We start from the raw sequence: 20526 nt of genomic DNA, 5'->3' as shown, positions 1-20526 counted from the left end.
AACATCCACGCTCACCCCTACACTATCCACGCTCACCTCTCCAACATCCATACTCACCCCGACACCATCCACTCTCACCCCGACACCATCCACTCTCACCCCAACACCATCCACTCTCACCCCAACACCTTCCAGGCCACACCCAACCCCATCCACTCTCACCTCTACAACATCCACGCTCACTCCTACACCATCCACGCTCACCTTTACAACCTCCACGCTCACCTTTACAACCTCCACGCTCACCCCCTACACCATCTACGCTCACTCCTGCAACATCCACTCTCACCCCTACAACATCCACGCTCACCCCTACACCATCCACGCTCACCCCTGCACCATCCACGCTCACTCCTACACCATCCACGCTCACACCTTCACCATCCAAGCTCACCCCTGCACCATCCACGCTCACCCCTACAATAGCCATTCTCACCCCTACACCATCCACGCTCACCTCTACAACATCCACACTCACCCCTACACCATCCACCCTCACCCCGACAACATCAACGCTCACCCCTACACCATCCACGCTCACCTCTCCAACATCCATACTCACCCCGACACCATCCACTCTCACCGCTACACCATCCACTCTCACCCCCCACACCATCCACGCCCACCCCAACCCCATCCACTCTCACCCCTACAACATCCACGCTCACTCCTACACCATCCACGCTCACCTTTACAACCTCCACGCTCACCTTTACAACCTCCACGCTCACCCCCTACACCATCTACGCTCACTCCTGCAACATCCACTCTCACCCCTACAACATCCACGCTCACTCCTACACCAGCCACACTCACACCTTCACCAGCCACGCTCACACCTTCACCATCCAAGCTCACCCCTACACCATGCACGCTCACCTCTACAACATCCACACTCACCCCTACACCATCCACCCTCACCCCGACAACATCCACGCTCACCCCTACAACATCCACCCTCACCCCAACACCATCCACGCTCACCGCTACAACATCCACCCTCACTCCTACACCATCTACGCTCACTTCTACAACATCCACGCTCACCCCTACACCATCCACCCTCACGCCTACAACATCCATGCTCACCCCTACAACATCCACGTTCACCCCTACAACGTCCACGCTCACCTCTACACTGTCCACGCTCACCTTTACAATGTCCACGCTCACTCCTACACCATCCACGCTCACACCTACACCATCCACGCTCACCCCTACACCATCCTTGCTCACTCCTACACCATCCACGCTCACCCCTACACTGTCCACGCTCACCCCTACCACATCCACGCTCACCCCCACCACATCCACTCTCACCCCTACACCATCCACGATCACCCCTACAACATTCACGCTCACTCCTGCAACATCCACGCGCACCCCTGCAACATCAACGCTCACCTCGCCACCATCTACACTCACCCCAATACCATCTACGCCCACCCCAACCCCATTCACTCTCACCCCTACAACATCCACGCTCACTCCTACACCATCCATGCTCACCTTTACAACCTCCACGCTCACCCCCTACACCATCTACGCTCACTCCTACATCATCCACGGTCACTCCTCCAACATCCACGCTCACCCTTACACCATCCACACTCACCCCTTCAACATCCACGCTCTCTCATACAAAATCCACGCTCACTCCTGCAACATCCACGCTCACCCCTACCACATCCACGCTCACCCCCACCACATCCACTCTCACCCCTACACCATCCACGCTCACCACTACACCATCCATGCTTTCCCCTATACCATCCACACTCACCTCTACACCGTGCATGCTCACTCATACAACATCCACTCTCACCGCTACACCATCCACTCTCACCTTTACAACATCCACTCTCACCCCTACACCATCCACGCTCACCCCTACAACATCCACGCTCACTCCTGCAACATCCACGCTCACCCCTGCAACATCAACGCTCACCTCGCGAACATCCACACTCACCCCAACACCATCCACGCCCACCCCAACACCATCCACGCCCACCCCAACCCCATTCACTCTCACCCCTACAACATCCACGCTCACTCCTACACCATCCATGCTCACCTTTACAACCTCCACGCTCACCCCCTACACCATCTACGCTCACTCCTACATCATCCATGCTCACCTTTACAACGTTCATGCTCACCCCTACATCATCCACGCTCACCCCTACACCATCCACGTTTTCTCCTACACCACTCACGCTCACTCCTGCAACATCCACGCTCACCGCTACACCATCCACATTCACCCCTTCAACATCCACGCTCTCTCATACAAAATCCACGCTCACTCCTGCAACATCCACGCTCACCCCTACACCATCCACGCTCACCCCCATAATAGTCACGCTCACCCCTACACCATTCACGCTCACCTCTACAACATCCACGCTCACCCCTACACCATCCACGCTCACCACTACACCATCCACGCTTTCCCCTATACCATCCACACATCTACACCGTCCATGCTCACTCATACAACATCCACTCTCACCCCCACACCATCCAGGCTCACCTTTACAACATCCACTCTCACCCCTACATCATCCACGCTCACCCCTACAACATCCACGCTCACTCCTGCAACATCCACGCTCACCCCTACACCATCCACGCTCACCTCTGCAACATCCAGTCTCACCCCGACACCATCCACTCTCACCCCAACACCATCCACTCTCACCCCAACACCATCCACTCTCACCCCAACACCATCCACGCCACACCCAACCCCATCCACTCTCACCCCTACAACATCCACGCTCACTCCTACACCATCCACGCTCACCTTTACAACCTCCACGCTCACCTTTACAACCTCCACGCTCACCCCTGCAACATCTACGCTCACCTCGCCAACATCCACACTCACTCCTACAACATCCACGCTCACCTCTACACCATCCACGCTCACCCCTACACCATTCACTCTCACCCCTACAACATCCACGCTCACTCCTACACCATCCATGCTCACCTTTACAACCTCCACGCTCACCCCCTACACCATCTATGCTCACTCCTACATCATCCATGCTCACCTTTACAACGTTCATGCTCACCCCTACATCATCCACGCTCACCCCTACACCATCCACGTTTTCTCCTACACCACTCACGCTCACTCCTGCAACATCCACGCTCACCCCTACACCATCCACATTCACCCCTTCAACATCCACGCTCTCTCATACAAAATCCACGCTCACTCCTGCAACATCCACGCTCACCCCTACACCATCCACGCTCACCCCCACAATAGTCACGCTCACCCCTACACCATTCACGCTCACCTCTACAACATGCACGCTCAACCCTACACCATCCACGCTCACCACTACACCATCCACGCTTTCCCCTATACCATCCACACATCTACACCGTCCATGCTCACTCATACAACATCCACTCTCACCCCCACACCATCCAGGCTCACCTTTACAACATCCACTCTCACCCCTACACCATCCACGCTCACCCCTACAACATCCACGCTCACTCCTGCAACATCCACGCTCACCCCTACACCATCCACGCTCACCTCTGCAACATCCAGTCTCACCCCGACACCATCCACTCTCACCCCAACACCATCCACTCTCACCCCAACACCATCCACTCTCACCCCAACACCATCCACGCCACACCCAACCCCATCCACTCTCACCCCTACAACATCCACGCTCACTCCTACACCATCCACGCTCACCTTTACAACCTCCACGCTCACCTTTACAACCTCCACGCTCACCCCCTACACCATCTACGCTCACTCCTGCAACATCCACTCTCACCCCTACAACATCCACGCTCACCTCTACACCATCCACGCTCACCCCTACACCATCCACGCTCACTCCTACACCATCCACGCTCACACCTTCACCATCCAAGCTCACCCCTACACCATCCACGCTCACCGCGACACCATCCACTCTCACCCCCCACACCATCCACGCCCACCCCAACCCCATCCACTCTCACCCTTACAACATCCACGCTCACCCCTACAACATCCACGCTCACTCCTGCAACATCCACGCTCACCCCTGCAACATCAACGCTCACCTCGCCAACATCCACACTCACCCCAACACCATCCACGCCCACCCCAACACCATCCACGCCCACCCCAACCCCATTCACTCTCACCCCTACAACATCCACGCTCACTCCTACACCATCCATGCTCACCTTTACAACCTCCACGCTCACCCCCTACACCATCTACGCTCACTCCTACATCATCCATGCTCACCTTTACAACGTTCATGCTCACCCCTACATCATCCACGCTCACCCCTACACCATCCACGTTTTCTCCTACACCACTCACGCTCACTCCTGTAACATCCACGCTCACCCCTACACCATCCACATTCACCCCTTCAACATCCACGCTCTCTCATACAAAATCCACGCTCACTCCTGCAACATCCACGCTCACCCCTACACCATCCACGCTCACCCCCATAATAGTCACGCTCACCCCTACACCATTCACGCTCACCTCTACAACATCCACGCTCACCCCTACACCATCCACGCTCACCACTACACCATCCACGCTTTCCCCTATACCATCCACACATCTACACTGTCCATGCTCACTCATACAACATCCACTCTCACCCCCACACCATCCAGGCTCACCTTTACAACATCCACTCTCACCCCTACACCATCCACGCTCACCCCTACAACATCCACGCTCACTCCTGCAACATCCACGCTCACCCCTACACCATCCACGCTCACCTCTGCAACATCCAGTCTCACCCCGACACCATCCACTCTCACCCCAACACCATCCACTCTCACCCCAACACCATCCACTCTCACCCCAACACCATCCACGCCACACCCAACCCCATCCACTCTCACCTCTACACCATCCACGCTCACCCCTACACCATCCACGCTCACTCCTACACCATCCACGCTCACACCTTCACCATCCAAGCTCACCCCTACACCATCCACGCTCACCGCGACACCATCCACTCTCACCCCCCACACCATCCACGCCCACCCCAACCCCATCCACTCTCACCCCTACAACATCCACGCTCACTCCTACACCATCCACGCTCACCTTTACAACCTCCACGCTCACCTTTACAACCTCCACGCTCACCCACTACACCATCTACGCTCACTCCTGCAACATCCACTCTCACCCCTACAACATCCACGCTCACTCCTACACCAGCCACACTCACACCTTCACCATCCAAGCTCACCCCTACACCATGCACGCTCACCCCTACACCATCCACGCTCACCCCTACACCATCCACGCTCACTCCTACACCAGCCACGCTCACACCTTCACCATCCAAGCTCACCCCTACACCATGCACGCTCACCTCTACAACATCCACACTCACCCTTACACCATCCACCCTCACCCCGACAACATCCACGCTCACCCCTACAACATCCACCCTCACCCCAACACCATCCACGCTCACCGCTACAACATCCACCCTCACTCCTACACCATCTACGCTCACTTCTACAACATCCACGCTCACCCCTACACCATCCACCCTCACGCCTACAACATCCACGCTCACCCCTACAACATCCACGTTCACCCCTACAACGTCCACGCTCACCGCTACACTGTCCACGCTCACCTTTACAATGTCCACGCTCACTCCTACACCATCCACGCTCACACCTACACCATCCACGCTCACCCCTACACCAACCACGCTCACTCCTACACCATCCACGCTCACCCCTACACTGTCCACGCTCACCCCTACCACATCCACGCTCACCCCCACCACATCCACTCTCACCCCTACACCATCCACGATCACCACTACACCATCCATGCTTTCCCCTATACCATCCACACTCACCTCTACACCGTCCATGCTCACTCATACAACATCCACTCTCACCCCAACACCATCCACGCTCACCTTTACAATATCCACTCTCACTCCTGCAACATCCACGCGCACCCCTGCAACATCAACGCTCACCTCGCCAACATCTACACTCACACCAACACCATCCACGCCCACCCCAACCCCATTCACTCTCACCCCTACAACATCCACGCTCACTCCTACACCATCCATGCTCACCTTTACAACCTCCACGCTCACCCCCTACACCATCTACGCTCACTCCTACACCATCCATGCTCACCTTTACAACCCTCATGCTCACCCCCTACACCATCTACGCTCACTCCCACATCATCCACGCTCACTCCTCCAACATCCACGATCACCCTTACACTATTCACACTCACCCCTTCAACATCCACGCTCTCTCATACAAAATCCACGCTCACTCCTGCAACATCCACGCTCACCCCTACCACATCCACGCTCACCCCCACCACATCCACTCTCACCCCTACACCATCCACGCTCACCACTACACCATCCATGCTTTCCCCTATACCATCCACACTCACCTCTACACCGTGCATGCTCACTCATACAACATCCACTCTCACCGCTACACCATCCACGCTCACCTTTACAACATCCACTCTCACCCCTACACCATCCACGCTCACCCCTACAACATCCACGCTCACTCCTGCAACATCCACGCTCACCCCTGCAACATCAACGCTCACCTCGCCAACATCCACACTCACCCCAACACCATCCACGCCCACCCCAACACCATCCACGCCCACCCCAACCCCATTCACTCTCACCCCTACACAATCCACGCTCACTCCTACACCATCCATGCTCACCTTTACAACCTCCACGCTCACCCCCTACACCATCTACGCTTACTCCTACATCATCCATGCTCACCTTTACAACGTCCATGCTCACCCCTACATCATCCACGCTCACCCCTACACCATCCACGTTTTCTCCTACAACACTCACGCTCACTCCTGCAACATCCACGCTCACCCCTACACCATCCACACTCACCCCTTCAACATCCACGCTCTCTCATACAAAATCCACGCTCACTCCTGCAACATCCACGCTCACCCCTACACCATCCATGCTCACCCCTACAATAGTCACGCTCACCCCTACACCATTCACGCTCACCTCTACAACATCCACGCTCACCCCTACACCATCCACGCTCACCACTACACCATCCACGCTTTCCCCTATACCATCCACACATCTACACCGTCCATGCTCACTCATACAACATCCACTCTCACCCCCACACCATCCACGCTCACCTTTACAACATCCACTCTCACCCCTACACCATCCACGCTCACCCCTACAACATCCACGCTCACTCCTGCAACATCCACGCTCACCCCTACACCATCCACGCTCACCTCTCCAACATCCACTCTCACCCCAACACCATCCACTCTCACCCCAACACCATCCACTCTCACCCCAACACAATCCACTCTCACCCCAACACCATCCACGCCCCACCCAACCCCATCCACTCTCACCCCTACAACATCCACGCTCACTCCTACACCATCCACGCTCACCTTTACAACCTCCACGCTCACCTTTACAACCTCCACGCTCACCCCCTACACCATCTACGCTCACTCCTGCAACATCCACTCTCACCCCTACAACATCCACGCTCACCCCTATACCATCGACGCTCACCCCTACACCATCCACGCTCACTCCTACACAATGCACGCTCACCTCTACAACATCCACACTCACCCCTACACGATCCACCCTCACCCCGACAACATCCACGCTCACCCCTACAACATCCACCCTCACCCCAACACCATCCACGCTCACCGCTACAACATCCACCCTCACTCCTACACCATCTACGCTCACTTCTACAACATCCACGCTCACCCCTACACCATCCACCCTCACCCCTACAACATCCACGCTCACCCCTACAACATCCACGTTCACCTCTACAACGTCCACGCTCACCGCTACACTGTCCACGCTCACCTTTACAATGTCCACGCTCACTACTACACCATCCACGCTCACACCTACACCATCCACGCTCACCCCTATACCATCCACGCTCACCCCTACACCATCCACGCTCACCACTACACCATCCATGCTTTCCCCTATACTATCCACACTCACCTCTACACCGTCCATGCTCACTCATACAACATCCACTCTCACCCCAACACCATCCACGCTCACCATTACAACATCCACTCTCACCCCTACACCATCCACGCTCACCCCTACAACATCCACGCTCACTCCTGCAACATCCACGCTCACCCCTGCAACATCAACGCTCACCTCGCCAACATCCACACTCACCCCAACACCATCCACGCCCACCCCAACACCATCCACGCCCACCCCAACCCCATTCACTCTCACCCCTACAACATCCACGCTCACTTCTACACCATCCATGCTCACCATTACAACCTCCACGCTCACCCCCTACACCATCTACGCTCACTCCTACATCATCCATGCTCACCTTTACAACGTCCATGCTCACCCCTACATCATCCACGCTCACCCCTACAACATCCACGCTCACTCCTGCAACATCCACGCTCACCTCGCCAACATCTACACTCACCCCAACACCATCCACGCCCACCCCAACCCCATTCACTCTCACCCCTACAACATCCACGCTCACTCCTACACCATCCATGCTCACCTTTACAACCTCCACGCTCACCCCCTACACCATCTACGCTCACTCCTACACCATCCATGCTCACCTTTACAACCTCCACGCTCACCCCCTACACCATCTACGCTCACTCCTACATCATCCACGCTCACTCCTCCAACATCCACGCTCACCCCTACACCATCCACACTCGCCCCTTCAACATCCACGCTCTCTCATACAAAATCCACCTCACTCCTGCAACATCCACGCTCACCCCTACACCATCCACTCTCACCCCTACAACATCCACGCTCACTCCTACACCATCGACGCTCACCTTTACAACCTCCACGCTCACCTTTACATCCTCCACGCTCACCCCTACACCATCCACGCTCACCACTACACCATCCACGCTTTCCCCTATACCATCCACACTCACATCTACACTGTCCATGCTCACTCATACAACATCCACTCTCACCCCTACACCATCCACACTCACCCCTTCAACATCCACGCTCTCTCATGCAATATCCACGCTCACTCCTGCAACATCCACGCTCACCCCTACAATAGCCACGCTCACCCCTACACCATCCACGCTCACCTCTACAACATCCACGCTCACCCCTACACCATCCACGCTCACCACTACACCATCCACGCTTTCCCCTATACCATCCACACTCACATCTACACCGTCCATGCTCACTCATACAACATCCACTCTCACCCCTACACCATCCACGCTCACCTTTACAACATCCACTCTCACCCCTACACCATCGAAGCTCACCCCTACAACATCCACGCTCACTCCTGCAACATCCACGCTCACCCCTACACCATCCACGCTCACCTCTCCAACATCCATACTCACCCCGACACCATCCACTCTCACCCCGACACCATCCACTCTCACCCCAACACTATCCACGCCACACCCAACCCCATCCACTCTCACCCCTACAACACCCACGCTCACTCCTACACCATCCACGCTCACCTTTACAACCTCCACGCTCACCCCCTACACCATCTACGCTCACTCTTGCAACATCCACTCTCACCCCTACAACATCCACGCTCACCCCTATACCATCCACGCTCACCCCTACACCATCCACGCTCACTCCTACACCAGCCACGCTCACCTCTCCAACATCCACACTCACCCCAACACCATCCACGCCCACCCCAACCCCATTCACTCTCACCCCTACAACATCCACGCTCACTCCTACACCATCCATGCTCACCTTTACAACCCCCACGCTCACCCCCTACACCATCCACGCTCACCCCTACAATAGCCACGCTCACCCTTACACCATCCACGCTCACCTCTACAACATCCACGCTCACCCCTACACCATCCACGCTCACCACTACGCCATCCACGCTCACCACTACACCATCCACGCTCACCCCTACACCATCCACGCTCACCAATACACCATCCACGCTCACCCCTACAATAGCCACGCTCACCCTTACACCATCCACGCTCACCTCTACAACATCCACGCTCACCCCTACACCATCCACGCTCACCACTACGCCATCCACGCTCACCACTACACCATCCACGTTTACGCCTACAACACCCACGCTCACTCCGGCAACATCCACGCTCACCCCTACACCATCCACACTCACCCCTACAACATCCACGCTCACCCCTACAATAGCCACGCTCACCCTTACACCATCCACGCTCACCTCTACAACATCCACGCTCACCCCTACACCATCCACGCTCACCACTACGCCATCCACGCTTTCCCCTATACCATCCACACTCACATCTACAATGTCCATGCTCACTCATATAACATCCACTCTCACCCCTACACCATCCACGCTCACCCCTACAACATCCACGCTCACTCCTGCAACATCCACGCTCACCCCTACACCATCCACGCTCACCACTACGCCATCCACGCTTTCCCCTATACCATCCACACTCACATCTACAATGTCCATGCTCACTCATATAACATCCACTCTCACCCCTACACCATCCACGCTCACCCCTACAACATCCACGCTCACTCCTGCAACATTCACGCTCACTCCTACACCATCCACGCTCACCTCTCCAACATCCATACTCACCCCGACACCATCCACTCTCACCGCGACACCATCCACTCTCACCCCTACAACATCCACGCTCACTCCTACACCATCCACGCTCACCTTTACAACCTCCACGCTCACCTTTACAACCTCCACGCTCACCCCCTACACCATCTACGCTCACTCCTGCAACATCCACTCTCACCCCTACAACATCCACGCTCACCCCTACACCAGCCACGCTCACCCCTACACCATCCACGCTCACTCGTACACCAGCCACGATCACCTCTCCAACATCCATACTCACCCCGACACCATCCACTCTCACCGCGACACCATCCACTCTCACCCCCCACTCCATCCACGCCCCCTACTTGGGTGTCTGTATATACATCTGGGGTTATGTGTTTCCTCTCTCTCGTAAATTTAGCTCTTCTGTACCTGATGATGGCTGCTTGTGTTGCAACCGAAACGTCGTACGCTATTGTTATTTTATTATTTTTTATTTATACGTGACTTTACCGAAAAAAACAAAGAGTAATTCTTGCAGTCACGAAAGCTTCGAATCAAGTCTGAACCACCTCTAAGGGAGGTATTAGGTCTGTGTCTTTGTGTTGTCTCTGCTTGTGCATCTGCCTTTGTGTCTTGGCTTGGATTTGTGTCTCTGTGCTGTCTCTGCCTGTGTGTGGGCCTTGGTGTTTCCGAGTGTGTGCTGCCGTGCCCCCTTTGTTCCATGCATACCTCATGCTAATTTGTCCCATTGTCTCTCAGCCTCACCTTCTCTGCCTATTTAAGGCGACTTCACTGTGTGCGTGTCTGTGCTGGTTCACTCTACTTGGATGTCTATGTGTGTGTGTGCGCAGTCTGTATTTTAAATTTCATACTTAACTTGCAATTTAACAATCTTTGAAATAGCGTAATCAACCAGACTATGCGTTAATTGTGTTTTGACCGACCGTCTGTGTTGCTTTATATGGTTTCCAAATTATGCTAAACCCTGATTGTTTGGTATGCTTCTCTCTCTGTTGTACCCTGTTGTATCTGTATTAGTTCCCCCCTACTTGGGTGTCTGTATATACATCTGGGGTTATGTGTTTCCTCTCTCTCGTAAATTTAGCTCTTCTGTACCTGATGATGGCTGCTTGTGTTGCAACCGAAACGTCGTATGCTATTGTTATTTTATTATTTTTTATTTATACGTGACTTTACCGAAAAAAACAAAGAGTAATTCTTGCAGTCACGAAAGCTTCGAATCAAGTCATCCAGACTGTTTGATGCCACTCTTTTGGGGATCAACCAGGAGCACAGAATAAAGGTTTTATGAGCGATGACCTCCAAAAGTATAGTTGAATGTTGATTGTTTTATACATCTGAATGTGCGACAGGTCTTTGCAAGCATGGCCTACGACCATATCACCCTGAATGCGCCCGATCTCGTCTGATCTCGGAAACTAAGCAGGGTCGAGTCTGGTTAGTACTTGGATGGGAGACTGCCTGGGAATACCAGGTGTTGTAGGCTCTTGTTTACTTGGATCTGGATGGCTCGCTTTTTACACTTCGACTCATCCAGTGAGTGCCCCTGCCAATTTCACGTCGATATGGTGTACTGCATTGGGATCAATATTTTCTTGTAAAATAATGTTTGATGCCACTCTTTCGGGGCTCAACCAGGAGCTCAGAAACAGGTCCCTGCAGGGTGGGCTGGTAGGACAAGTCTCTGCGCTGTCTATTACTGATTTTATACACCCAACAGCACGAGATTTCACTTCGTTAAAGTATTGAAAGGGGACGGACGGACGTACGGACACATTAATCTATTGCAGGCTGGTACACTCAGTTTACAACTTCGTTCCTACCAGTATAAAGATTTTTTGAGCGATGACCTCCAGAAGTTATGTTGAATGTTGATTGTTTTATACATCTGAATGTGCGACAGGTCTTTCCAAGCATGGCCTACAACCATATCACCCTGAATGCGCCCGATCTCGTCTGATCTCGGAAGCTAAGCACGGTCGAGTCTGGTTAGTACTTGGATGGGAGACTGCCTGGGAATACCAGGTGTTGTAGGCTTTTGTATATTTGGATCTGGATGGGTCGCTTTTTACACTTCCACTCATCCAGTGAGTGCATCTGCCAATTTCACGTCGATATGGTGTACTGCATTGGGATCAATATTTTCTCGTAAAATACTGTTTGATGCCACTCTTTCGGGGCTAAACCAGGAGCTCAGAATAAACGTTTTCATGAGCGATGACCTCCAGTAGTATAGTTGAATGTTGATTGTTTTATACATATGAGTGTTGGACAGGTCTCTGCAAGCACGGCCTACGTCCATATCACCCTGAATGCGCCCGAACTCATCTGATCTCGGAAGCTAAGCAGGGTCGAGCCTGGTTAGTACTTGGATGCGAGACTGCCTGGGAATACCTGGTGTTGTAGGCTTTTGCATTGTTATATCTGGATGGGTCGCTTTTTACACTTCGACTCATCCAGACTGTTTGATGCCACTTATTCGGGGCTCAACCAGGAGCTCAGAATATACGTATTCATGAGCGATGATTTCCAGAAATATAGTTGAACTTTAATTGTTTTATACATCTGAATGTGTGACAGGTGTGTGCAAGCATGGCCTACGACCATATCACCCTGAATGCGCCCAATCTCGTCTGATCTCGGAAGCTAAGCAGGGTTGAGCATGGTGAGTACTTGGATGGCAGACTGCCTAGGAACACCAGGTGTTGTAGGATTTTGTATTTTTGGATCTGGATGGGTCGCTTTTTACACTTCGACTCATCCAGTGAGTGCACGTGCCAATTTCACGTCGATATGGTGTACTGCATTGGGATCAATATTTTATCGTAAAATAATGTTTGATGCCACTCTTTCGGGGCTCAACCAGGAGCTCAGAATAAAGGTTTTATGAGCGATGACCTCCAGAAGTATAGTTGAATGTTGATTGTTTTATACATCTGAATGTGCGACAGGTCTTTCCAAGCATGGCCTACGACCATATCACCCTGAATGCGCCCGATCTCGTCTGATCTCGGAAGCTAAGCAGAGTCGAGCCTGGTTAGTACTTGGATGGGAGACTGCCTGGGAATACCAGGTATTGTAGGCTTTTGCATTGTTGTATCTGGATGGGTCGCTTTTTACACTTCGTCTCATCCAGTGAGTGCACCTGCCAATTTCACGTCGATATGGTGTACTGCATTGGGATCAATATTTTATTGTAAAATACTGTTTGATGCCACTCATTCGGGGCTAAACCAGGAGCTCAGAATAAACGTTTTCATGAGCGATGACGCCGACGTGTTCAGTGAGCACGATTCGGATGTGGGCCGGACTGACCTTGTTAAGCACCAAATTGACACCGGTGCCGCCCGACCAATTAAACTCCCCGCATACCGAGTGGGCGCGCCTGAACGGGCCCAGATTAAAGAGGCCATCGTGGAAATGCTCCGAGATAACATAATCCTACCCTCAGCGAGCCCCTGGTCTGCCCCGGTGGTACTGGTGATGAAAAAGGATGGGTCGACCCGATTTTGTGTTGATTACCGAAAGTTGAACGCAGTCACCCTCGGCGATGCCTTCCCCATCCCCCGCATCGATGACACCTTTGACAGCCTCGCGGTGGCGTGGTATTTTTCCACCCTCGATCTAGCATCCGGGTACTGGCAGGTGGATATGGCGGAGGAGGATCGGCCAAAGACTGCATTTACCAAACCGATGGGACTGTTTGAGTTTCGGATACTCCCGTTCGGACTCACTAATGTGCCTGCGACGTTCCAGTGGTTGATGGAGCTGGTGATGCGGGGCTTGCAGTGGGAACAGTGCCTAATTTACCTGGTTGACGTGATAGTGTTCAGTATATCTCTGTCTGAGGACTGGTCCAGGTTATGAGAGGTGTTCCAGTGACTGCGAGCAGCCCATCTCAAACTCAAGCCACGTAAGTGTTATGTTGCGCAGCATGAGGTGGGGTACCTTGGACACCGAATCAGCGAGGCAGGGTTGCGCACCGATCCGGAGAAGGTACGCGCCATAGTGGAATGGCCATGGCCAAGGAACCTGACGGAGATCAGGTCATTCTTGGGGCACGCCACCTATTATCGTCGATTTGTAAAGGGATTCAGCGAGATTGCACGCCCCCTCACCCAACTCACTTCCCCTAAGAACCCTTATCAGTGGACGGAGGCCGCCTGACGGCCTTCACCACCCTCAAAGACCACCTCACCCATACCCCCACCCTGGCTTTCCCGGATTTTTCCACTGATTTGATTTTGGACACCGACGCCTGCAGCTATGAGCTGGGCACGGTGTTGTCACAGGTGCAGGATGGGATGGAACGGGCCATCGCATACGCCAGCTGGACCCTGAGCAGGGCCGAGCTGAACTATTGCGTGACCCGTCAGGAACTGTACGCCGTGATCTTCACATGTAAACAGTTCTGGCCGTATTTGTATGGCAGAAAATGTCGGGTGCAGAGTGACCATTATGCTCTGCAGCTCCATCTCACATTCAAGAAATCGCAGGGGCAGATGGCCCGATGGCTGGCGCAGCTGCAGGAATACAACCTGCAGATCGAGTACCGGGCTGGGCGGATGCACGAAAATGTGGACACCTTGTCGAGGCAGCCCATGGTGTGCGCCGAGACGAGGGCAGAGGAGGCCTGCCCATGCTTCATGGGGGACGCTGCCAACAGGCAACGCCCCCCCGGGAGCGCACTGAGACTAACCCCCCTCTCGCGAGAGAGAGTGCAGTATGCGCCGCGGAGACCCCTACAGAAGGAGCCGACGGACTGCCCCACCCTGACCGGGCGGATCCAAGAGGACGTCGGCTGCGCCTTCCCGGGCCTGGACGACGAGCAGTTGAGACAGACCCAGCAACGGGACCCGGATCTGGCGGCAGTGGAAGTGGCCCTGCGGGAGAAGAAGAGCACCCTACCAGGACCCTGGAGTGGTTTGTATGCCCGGTTGTGTGTGCAGAACGGGGTGGTAAGAGGGTGCATCTGTGTTCCCTCCCAGGTGCGACCCCAGCTGCTATGGCTGGTGCACGACCACCTGCTCGGGGGCCATGATGGGGAACGGCGCACTCGGGAGACCCTGCGTCGCCAATATCTCTGGCCCAAATTGGTGCAAGACGTGGCCGCCTGGGTACAGGACTACCGCGCGTGTCAGCAATGCGGGCCGAAACCGGCACAATATCAGGTACCCCTGAGGCCGTTCCGCGTCAGTCGGACAAACCAGCTGGTTGGGATCGACCTACAGGGGCAATTTCCGCGATCCCACCGGTGGAGTATTTCGCACGCTATCCCGTGGCGGTGGCCATCCCCGATAAGACGGCTCTTGTGGTGGTCTGGGCATTCGTGGAGCACTACGTACTTAAGCACGGGATCTCCGAATGGGTCATTACCGAGCAAGGTAGTGAGTTCGAGGCAGAGCTGTTTCAGGCGCTGTGCCGCGAGTTCGGAATCCAGAAGGACCGAACCACGGCGTAGCACCCCCAGGTGAACGGTATGGTGGAGCGTATGAACCAGACCTTAGCTGGGAAGCTCAAATGCATGGTGGCCGCAACTCAGCAGGACTGGGACGAACACCTCCCCTATGCCCTGTTCTCCTACGCCACCACAGTACACACGTCTACGGGACAGACCCTGTTCCTAATGATGTGTGGCCGTGAGTCTCGTCTACCTGCAGATCTGCTGTTCGGCGTTCCCCCACTGCAACGGGATGAGGGGAGCCGCCCCGTGGAGCACCTGATGGAGACTCTGCGAGGGGCCCGGGGCGGGGCCTACCCACAAGGAGAGGCCGCGCATCGGCACCAAGAGCAGGGCGCCCGACCCCTTATGGAGCCCCCCTTCTACTCGGCGGGCTCTAAGGTGTGGCTATACACCCCTCGTGTCGGGGCTGGACAGCTGGGGAAACTGACCACCTACTGGCGCGGACCCTGGACCGTGGGGCGGCAGATCTCCCCCTGGACGGTGCTGATTCACGGCGGAGACAGGGGCCGAGAGATGGTGGTCAACGTCCGCCAATTAAAACCATGGAAGGCAGCCCCAGCGAGGGAGAACCCCGCAGTTTGGGTACCCCGAAATCCCGGGGTCCCAACACCCTCCATGCTCGGCCCCGAGGGGTCACGGCCCAGGCCAGGGGGGGCGGGGACGATGGCACCTAAACCCTGCTGCCTCTGAGTTTGTTCCCCAGCCCACAGGTGCCGAGGGACGAGAGGAGCCATTGGAATGGAGGAAGAGACCGCCGCTAAAAGCCCAAAAGACGGAGCCACCACCCCCGAGGCCAGCCACGAGGGCCGGGCGAGTCCCGCCGACCCCGCGGCGCTACCTCGTGGGGGCAACCCAGGCGAGATGCTCCAGTCAACCCAGGACGGAGACTGGCACCTCGGCGGGCTATGTGGTGCCATAGCAGCGAAGCCGCTCCGTCGGGGCCATGCCTGCAACGCCACCACGGGAGAGCGTGCAGGCCGAAGCTGCTTCTCCCTCACCATCCCCAAAATGAGCACACGCAACACACACACCCCCCACGTAGGACCTCGTGGGGAAGTCACCTGGCCTCCAGGTTTTCACCCAGGGGCCTTCTTCGTAGGGACATCCCTCACGGTTTCCTGGGGCCAGGGAATTGGCCGACTTCCCCCAGGTTGAATTACACCACAGAGCCGTGAATTGACGTGCAATTGCATGCTCACGATAAGGCTACTCAGTCACCGCGGTTAGGTCCACACGAGCACCAGGGGAAGCATCCGATTGGCCGGAAAAGTACGCTTGCACGCCGTGGCCAATGGCAATGGCCCAACGGCGGCCCCTGTTGATGGGTAGAGAGGGAAGCAGACATCTGTGAAGGCACCGAGGTGGGCGCACCAATGGCGGTGGGGTATCGCGGGTTAGCCGGGCAGACCTTTGATGTAGAGAGGGATAAAATGGGAGAGGAGAGCGACGATGGGGGTTCGCGTTCTCCTCAAATGAGCGATCGGAGCAGTCAGCTTGCCGGCCACTGGGTCGTCCGTGGGACGAGTCTCAGCGAAGCCAGGCCCCGCTCCCCGCAAGAACCTCGTGCAGCCTCGTCTCTCCGCGACGGCCCACGCATCGCAGGCGGAACGTGAGTACGAAAGCGAGAGTGGGGAGTTTCACTCCAAGGGGACGAGGTAGATCAGCTTTAGACCATCGGGAGATAGGTTAAACCTGCCCTGCTGACTCGGACTGACTCGGGTAATAGTAGCCCACAGACACGCCAGGAATAAATCGTCAGTGATCAACAAACCTTGTTATGTGGTTTCTGCGAGTGTGGAACGGGCACATGGTGGTGTGAGTCCGCTCGTCGTGGTACGGGGATTTGCACGTGGGTAACTCTGTTGAGGCGGCCATTGTGTGCGGGCCCGACCGGGGTTCCTGCGTCGTACCCTGTGTTTGTGCGCGAGTGTGTATTTACCCACGTGTTTGCGCTCGCCCCTGCGCATAGCTCGTGATTAGCGTGTGTGTGTGGCGAGCGGCGGCGGACTCGTACAGGGGCACGGGAGGTTACTCATCCGCCCTTGTGTTTAATGTGTGCGTTAGGTAGACAGGCGGCGTACACGCACAATTATCCATACTGCCTTTGTTTAGCGTGTGCCCGCGGTGAGCGACGGTGGACTCGCCTGGGTACACGTGGGATTATCCCTACAGCCCTTTAAACAATCTCCATTGCCCGCCCTCGGTGGCAACGCGTGTGCGAAGGACGTCATTGCCCTCTGACCCCCTCTTCAGCGCGTGCGAGTGGTGCGTGGGGTTGTGTGAACGGATACGTCGCGTTTGAGTGGCTGAGAAGCGACATATTGATTCCAGGCAGCCATGCGCCAGCCCCGAGCTATGCCCCCCAAACAGAACCTGCGGACCCGAGGGGCTCCAGCGCGAGGAGAGGAGCTGGGGAGCGGCAGCCCTCTCCCCACGAGTGAGCAGTTGGATAGCGGCGACTCTCACATGAGCGAGGAGTCCGGAACCTGCAGCTCTCCCGAGATCAACCCTCCCCCGGAGGGGGAGCCAGGGGCCCACGTCCCTCACAATATCGCGTCCCTCCTGCGTTCTCTGCGGCTGTGCCGATCTGATTATAGAGTGCTTTGGGAAGGGTAATTGCCCGAAACGTGTTTTGATGTTGCGCGCCAGTTCCTCGTGAGAGTGGACCGGGCTCTTCTTCTCGTAGAATCGCAGCCGCGCGCTCTGCTCGGGAGTCGCGAGCGACGCGCGGTTGCGTGAGGCGCCGTCTGCTGCTACTGCAGCAGCTGCAGTAGCCGAGGAGGGCTCTGGTCTCAACCGAGAAAGCGGTGATATAGAGGATGTGTCACCCATCCTCACACACTCGCACAACACAAACAGCACGCATACCTTCCGCACTCGACATCACGCATGCCTAACGCATCAAGGGTCGGAGGTCAGGGATCACCACGTCACGCACGCGGCACGCTCGGGCGGGGAAGAGAGATCGGGGTGTGAGCACGACGTGCACGAAACGCAATCTGATGAGTGAGTGGTTGACACTCGGATCGGATTGGTGCGGAGAGCGGATCGGGAAAGAGCGAGAAGTGGGAGAAAGGTAATTGGTGGAGAAGAGGTTTAAAAGTGGCTGAAAAACGTGGAACTGGGTTGGTTTGATGATGAGTGTTGCTGTAATGTACGAGCAGTGACAACGAAATAAATAAGTTGAAGTACACCAGCCCGAGTCTCCTTTTCAATGTGTCCTCGTCGTCCTCACCATGTCTGGACGTGGCAAGACCGGTGGTTAATCTCGAGCCAAGGCAAAGTCCCGTGCAGCACACTCGCACAAATATTTTCATAACCAAACGCTCTCAGCATTGAGCGTTTGGTTACAAAAACATGTTTTCTGTCGGTAGGTTTTCGCAGTGCATAGTTGTGTACCAAAACGATTTCAGAGTCATGGTTTCGAACAACCATGCAGTAAAATCTATTTCATTCGTGGTCTCAACAAAGAGCATATTCTGTACACGATATTTGAATGTTGCGATAATTTGCACCCGAATTATGGGGAAGTGAAATCCAAACAATGGAAAGAGGTTTTACATCTGACACTTGTTATGACCTCGTTATTACATCTTTAAAAATGTGCAGTTTCAAAGATTAACATCTTATTTAGATGATGTATACTGAATGGTGCCAAAACAACCACTGCACGGTCTCTCGTGGTTTTAATCGAGTATCTTTTTTTGGAAGGGTATTTTCTTGAGAAAGGAGCAGCACTTAAGGACACCAAAGCAGCTCATAGCCACTTGACTTTGATGCGGCATTCTGCAATGATACAAACCACGAGCGTCGAGTTTGTTATGAACACGGCTCCAGCATCGAGCCCTTTGCAAGCTGACGACCCCAATCAACACGCTCTCTTAGCATCACGTCACGACTCCACTGACCAATGAGAGCGCGCTCTGCGCCAGAGATCTCTGATCTCCAGGTTCGCAGCGCGCTAACCGTTGCACCACCGCTCCCCACACTTTCACAAACAAAGACAAAGATCCCCCGTGTAGCCTTAACAGAATGTTGGGGCAGGTACTGTTAGCGACTACCTATGAAGAACGGCACGGTACACGAGGGCATAAGTGACCAACACCATCCCCGGCCGCATTTGTTTCCCTAGTCGTGATGTTTACACAACGTGTTGATTTCAGGCTGAATTAGCGAGGCCAATAACCGATTCAGACAATCGTCACTTGTCTTTGCCGTGAGCGGGAATCGAACTGATTGGCCGGCTTCGTGGCGAAGTGCGTTAATCACGACACTACCGCTCCCCACATTCACCAGCCCACACAAAGACACAGATCCCGCAGCACCTACCCCCCAACAGCCCTAACAGATTATTA

At 54.9% G+C, this 20526-nt stretch overlaps 4 non-coding genes and 1 pseudogene across 4 annotated transcripts; all 5 read left to right on the top strand.

The window, feature by feature from the left end:
• The first annotated feature begins 12074 nt into the window (after window positions 1–12074).
• Window positions 12075–12193, top strand: LOC142926411 (5S ribosomal RNA). Its single transcript, XR_012943336.1, has one exon. It is a non-coding gene; the product is annotated as a 5S ribosomal RNA (ribosomal RNA).
• A 432-nt stretch (window positions 12194–12625) lies between these two features.
• Window positions 12626–12744, top strand: LOC142926256 (5S ribosomal RNA). The gene has a single exon (XR_012943181.1). It is a non-coding gene; the product is annotated as a 5S ribosomal RNA (ribosomal RNA).
• Window positions 12745–12997: 253 nt separating this feature from the next.
• LOC142927127 (5S ribosomal RNA) lies at window positions 12998–13116 on the top strand. Its single transcript, XR_012944052.1, has one exon. It is a non-coding gene; the product is annotated as a 5S ribosomal RNA (ribosomal RNA).
• Window positions 13117–13302: 186 nt separating this feature from the next.
• On the top strand, window positions 13303–13421 carry LOC142928433 (5S ribosomal RNA; annotated as a pseudogene).
• A 252-nt stretch (window positions 13422–13673) lies between these two features.
• On the top strand, window positions 13674–13792 carry LOC142925975 (5S ribosomal RNA). The gene has a single exon (XR_012942899.1). It is a non-coding gene; the product is annotated as a 5S ribosomal RNA (ribosomal RNA).
• Window positions 13793–20526: the final 6734 nt, after the last annotated feature.

The sequence above is a fragment of the Petromyzon marinus genome, chromosome 23 (genome assembly GCF_048934315.1).
Source record: "Petromyzon marinus isolate PM22_M1 ecotype Great Lakes invasive population chromosome 23, UKy_Petmar_22M1.pri1.0, whole genome shotgun sequence".
In the NCBI taxonomy this organism is placed as follows: Eukaryota; Metazoa; Chordata; class Hyperoartia; order Petromyzontiformes; family Petromyzontidae; genus Petromyzon; species Petromyzon marinus.
This window is presented reverse-complemented; position numbering and strand designations above follow the sequence as displayed.